This window comes from Schistocerca nitens, chromosome 5 (genome assembly GCF_023898315.1).
Source record: "Schistocerca nitens isolate TAMUIC-IGC-003100 chromosome 5, iqSchNite1.1, whole genome shotgun sequence".
Classification (NCBI taxonomy): Eukaryota; Metazoa; Arthropoda; class Insecta; order Orthoptera; family Acrididae; genus Schistocerca; species Schistocerca nitens.
The window spans coordinates 298,968,505-298,974,504 of NC_064618.1; positions in this window are offsets into that span (position 1 = coordinate 298,968,505).

The following is a 6,000-nucleotide window of genomic DNA, read 5'->3' on the forward strand; positions in this document are numbered from 1 at the left end:
AATTACCAACATGAAAAAATGAAATAAAAAATTTACGTCCATGAAATAAATCTTTGGCACTCTCCCATGATCTCAACATTGTAAAAAAATTACTTTATCAACGAAAAAGTTTAGGGGTATGCATCCCCCAGCGTTCCCCCAGAAAAACAGCACTGACTGTAATAAGTAATGAATTGCTTTAACATATCGTACTGCCATGAGCTGCAGACAACAACATGCTCCACTCCCATTGAGCATCTACAGAGGTTTTTCAAAAAATGGGGGGAGGGGGTGATTCAGAAATTGTCTTTTTTTTGTGTAACTGAGTGGCTGAGTTAGAAAATGTGTTGTGCCCCAGGAACTAAATTTGATAAGAAATATACAAAACTTACTGTGCAACATATAATTTGTAGTTCTCAAATTAGTATTTGTATGATGGATTACTTTAATTTTTAACAGTAAGGTTATTCAATTGTTTATGAAAAGTACAGCTTTTACATGATTAATATGAATAAGATGAATAATATGAATAAGGTTTTTGATTCAGTGACATAAAATTTCATCTGGTGAAATCAAGTGTATCCGACACAGTATGAAATAAAGCTTGAAAATGAGTATGAAAAGAAAATTAAAAAACTGAAACAGAAAAAATTCCAAATGATTGAGAAAATTCTGTTAAATATCAACAAAAATAACCAATATTAATACTCCTTGAAGTGGAGGAGCAGGCTGTAAACTTTTTTCAAAGTGTTATTAGATTTGATATATCAAAACTTTCTTTGCTTACAAAACACATGTGATCACATTACTGCATTTGTTTCATCACCTTCCTGCTTTCTATTTTTAGGGTTTCATACCTCAATTGGAAAAAATAGAACCCCTGATAATTTTGAAGTCCATCCACTTGTCTGTCTGTCTGCATCCCTTTTCTAAGAAATGAGTTGAGGTATCAAGTTGAAATTTATGTCACATACCAAGGTCTGTTTTGTCCCTTGGCAGTGTAAAAAAATTTATGCTTCCAAGTCAATGCAATCAAAAGGTACTGCTACTTGTGTCACATATTTTGATGCTCACAAACTCACTCATCAAAATCTATGGGGTACTTCCTGTTGACATACAATCATAAAATTTGACAAGAGGCAAGTAAAGGAAAAAAATCTGAAACCGTTAATTTGTAATTATATTACATTTAAAAAATGCCATTTGTTTTCCATCTATCTGTCTGGCCTTCTATTAAGACACCTTTTTCTCAGCAACAGGTTGATCTATCAAGTTGAAATTCGTGTCAGATACTAAGGTCTGTGGCCTCTGGGTAGTGTAAATAATTTAAGCTTCTAAAACTATGCAGTCAAAAGATACAGTCATATTTTGATACTTGCAAACTCACTCATTGAAACCTATATATGAGCTGCTTGTATAAATGTCAAGCCTGATGGTCTAGCAGTAAAGTGCATGCCTGAAAACCGAGAGGCTGCGGGATTGAATCTCTGTCGGATCATGGATTCTTCAGTTTTTGTTTCAGCCTGTCCTTTGCCTCTCAGTGATGTGGGGAGCCACCAGAAACAACACGTGATTTCAATTCTGTGTGAAACTGTGGATCCCCTTTTCCCTATTGGATAACTGGGGTAAGTTAGGGTCATGCAAGTTGCCAAAGTGACGTCCAATAGAAAGATTTTCACCAAGACATTGAGCCTTAGGAAAAACTATCATTATTGTAGTTGTTGTTGTTTATATACATAATTAAGCTTTTACAGAACCTGAGAGCACAAGTCATCCAAGGGCCTAGAAAGAACTAGATGATGATGATGATGATGATGATGATGATGATGACCACTCAAAGTCCCAATTTTTTGCGCAGTCCTATCGAGCACTGTTACGATTGATGATGATGAAATGATGAGGATAACACAAACACCCAGTCCGCGGGCAGAGAAAAATCCCCAACCCAGCTGGAAATCGAACCCAGGCCCTGTGACCAAGAGGCAGCAATGCTAGCCACTAGACCATGAGCTGTGGACCGAACCAACTAGATGAATGTGACTTCCAGAAACACCCTTAAATTGGCAGGTAGAATCTACTTTTAATGGTGTAGGACCAACCCTAGATCAGCCTCGTTTCTCCAGGTTATCGCTCTATTGTGCAGTCAGGCCAACGGAACTGCAGAATTCATAGCTCTGTGTCTGCATTTGGTGCTCTGTTACACCCATTGCAGCACTCAGAGAGGACATCTTTTCAATTTTGAAACTATACACCGCCCCCCCCCCCCCCCCACCCTTGTCTTGAGCATAAAATGGGATTTTCTGTTATGACTGACACATATGGTTTCATAGATTAAGTAAAGATGGGAGTGTCTTTCAAATGGAAAATAGGACTGCTTACGAACTTAAATGGTAATCATGTCCTCAATCAATTAGTTTCCAGTAATTTAAAGTACTTTCCTGCTAAGTGGGAAAGCTTAGCTTGCTGTTGGATGTTCCAAAAGAACAGACAACAATGATCAACTTGGCAGTTTTACATTCATAACTGAAGGGAAATTTGTGTGATATAGCTGCTTGGCACATTGAAATAAATAAATTGCAGTGCAGCTGTGTAATTATTTCAATCCCAAAGGATCTCTTAACTGTTATGCAGGGGACTTCTCAAACTGTAAACATAAAAAAAATTTTAATTCGTGAAGAGTTCCTGAGTTACCAAAGAAAAGTGAATTCTTGTGACCTGTTATGTTTTTCTACTCCTATAGTTAACCAATTTTTTTCCTAATTTTTTTCTTATTTTCTATACATTTACCTGTTAGCCTGTAACATATACTTAAAAGTCCCAAGTTCTTATTTAGGCTTAGTTCTGCACTTGAATTTATTATTCAGATTCTTATTTGATTGCACTGATCCCAGTGATACCATCAGTTTCATTATAAAACATGTTAATTAAAAATTACATCTATTTAAAGTTAGCAATATACTTTGATACAGGAAAAACTGTGTGAGTTAGTTAGTACAATTCTATGTAATGAGACATACAAAATACCAAGCTAAGCATTCCCACTTTCTTGTAAAGTACTAAAAATTATCAGAAACTAATTAACTGAAGATACAACTAGCATTTAAGTTCATAAGCAACCCTGTTTTCCATTGCAGATTTTGTCATAGCCACTGTTAAATTATGAACTTTGATTACCTACTTTTGTTGCCTTAATTTTCCTGTAAAAAATTACATACAGTACTAATTTACTAATTAATAATTTCATGTAATTTCCCATAATTTTCATTATGGCACTCATACTTGTAAACAAGGGATTCACATTTCATAATGAGAGTAGGTCCATGTATTTTTCTAAATTTCCGATCAGTAACATTTTCTATAAACCAAAATCACATTAGTTCTTGTAGCAATATTATGAAAAGGAAAGTTGCCACTTACCATATAGCAGAGATGCTGAGTCGCAGAGAGCCACAACAAAAAGACTGTTGTGCCTATCTGCAACTCAGAATCTCCGCTATATGGTGAGTGACAACTTTCCTTTTCATAATATTGTTACATTCCATCCTGGATTTTCCATTGTTTGTTAGTTCTTGTAGTTCATACAAAACAGTGACATTCAGGCTAACCCATTTTCAAAGCATAATGTAGTTTATGAAATAACAGTTTGTTCTTACATACATTTAACTAGTCAGACAGCACCCAAAATTGGCAGTTTGTGGTTAGAAAGCTCATGAGTAATGTAGGAAGTAATAAGAGTTGTCAGCCATGAGGACATTAGAGACTTAAGCACAGGCGCAGATTAGGAAAGGATGGGGAAGGAAATTGGGTATGCCCTTTTTGAAGAAATCATCCCAGTAATTACCTTAAGTGTTTTAAGGAAATCATGGAAAACATAAATCTGGCAGCGGGCCGAGGGTTTGAACGATTAGCCTCCAAATGTGAGATTAGTGTGCTAACCACTGCACCACCTCATATGGTACGAGTAAAACGTGTATCATGTGCACTGCCAGTGTTGACTCAAATCAATGCACTGCACTGCACTGCACTGCACTGCAATAGTCACCCCTCAGGTCAGGATTTTTAGTGAACATGGAGACTGAGCAGGTGGCACTACATGGGCAGGAGGCGGAGCCCAGGAGTTGGCATAGGTGGCTGTCATATGCCCTAAGGTACCAGTGAAACACCATTGTCTGGAAACATATTTATTGCTTGTGATTTCTTTACAGTAGGGTTTGTCTTCTCCAGCATGGTGTGGGCTTGCTGAATCACAAAACTGAGCACGACAGAGGCTGTGGATGCAACCATTTGTCGGCTGTGCCTACAGTGTAGGTCAGGACCCAAGTGCGACGTCGTGCAGGTAGCTGGAAGAGGAAGCTATGCGCAAACCTACCGTGGCTCAACAGCAGCTAGTGCAGCCTGCACCAGTACTCTCATTGATGCATGTGTGCCAACAGCCTCTGACAGATGACAGGTGCCATTAAGGTGGAAGCCCAGGACCCAAATCAGCACCACAGCATATAGTCAGAGTGGCAGTACGTAGGTACCTCGCCCAACAGGTTGAAGACTTTAGTTTGCAGTTATTTGGTATAGCACATTGTCAGAGTAAGGCCCAGGCTTGTCTGCATCTTCTATCAGTCAAGGTGGTGGCCAAAAAGCAGTGGAAGCTTGAAGTGGCCAAGTTCCAATACAGCCCACTGGCTATGCTCTCGAAGATTAGTCATCTCTCGGCATCAGGCAGCGCATCATGATTTGTCGACCAATTTATTCCATAACTAGTGTGACTTGTCATTCCATAAGAAACGGAGATGCAGATTTTGTGACCAGAGACTGAGAGTGAGGGTTCTGAAATGGGTGTTTAAGCTAGGCCTCGTTTGCTGTCTTTATCTGGATGTGTCGTTGAACTTGTCCCCACCATAAGCTGGTATGTTACACCATTATGGCTCCATATTGCTGGGCTCGCAGAATGAATTATTGGGTACTGTCATACTGCACTGTTTGCAATCCTTGACTATGGTTCAGCTCAATGTGGAAATCTATTATGAGTGGCACCCTGCATTCTGCAACATTGGTACTCTGCATGCCCCAGATACCAATTATGATATATGGTATGAGCCAAATCTGATTCTCTGCCATCTATGCTATGTAATAATTTTAAAAACTTTTATGTGCACCTGGAAATTAGATCTGACGTTCAATAATTCTCCCCTCTTCAAAAAATTCAGCCGTAATTTTCTCTGGCAGCGCCCTAGAATGACTTCGTTTTATGTAGATTACATTACAAACTCAGTTAACATCTCACACGACTGAGTTACCTTACTTGTTCACACTTAAATCTAGGTTTTGCGCTCTAATACAGTCGAGAGCTTTCTCATTCTACTTGCCATCATTTAACTACATGTAGCAGTGCAATTGGTTTCAGGTCCTACTTGTAAGTTATAGCGTCAAGCCATTGTATGGGTATGTGGCTCAAAGGTAGGTCCAGAGAGCAGGAGCTTTATGCCACAAGTATAGGTAGAGTATACAAGTTTCTATAAGAAACACTGCTATGCTAGTAGTAGAAATACTTATAGTGATAATATTCTGATGTTTTTCCTGGAAATGTTGGGTATGTTTGAACATCTTTTCCGTCGTAATGTGCACCTTTTTTGATGCATTTAGTTCATTTATTGAATGTAGGAATTCCGGACATGAAGTGTCGTTAAGGAAGATTAGATTTTGGGGTAGGTAGGATAATCAAAGGTTCTTCTAGCCAGTACAAAACTGTTGTTACTAGCTTGATCATGTTCATACTGGTAATGGTTGCAAGTAAATGATACCCTTGCTACATCATAAGTTGCACCATTGATCAAGATACCATTGTTCTGAAGTTCCATCCTTTCCAACCCCCTAGGTTTCCCATCCTTATAACAGTTGGTGACAATGGTCTGTAGCATAAAGATTGAGCAAATCCAGTGGGTACCTACTTTCTGGAAATTTGGTTGACGTTTCAGCATTTCTCTGTGAAAATTCACCTCTGAACAACTGAACTTCGCACAACCATGC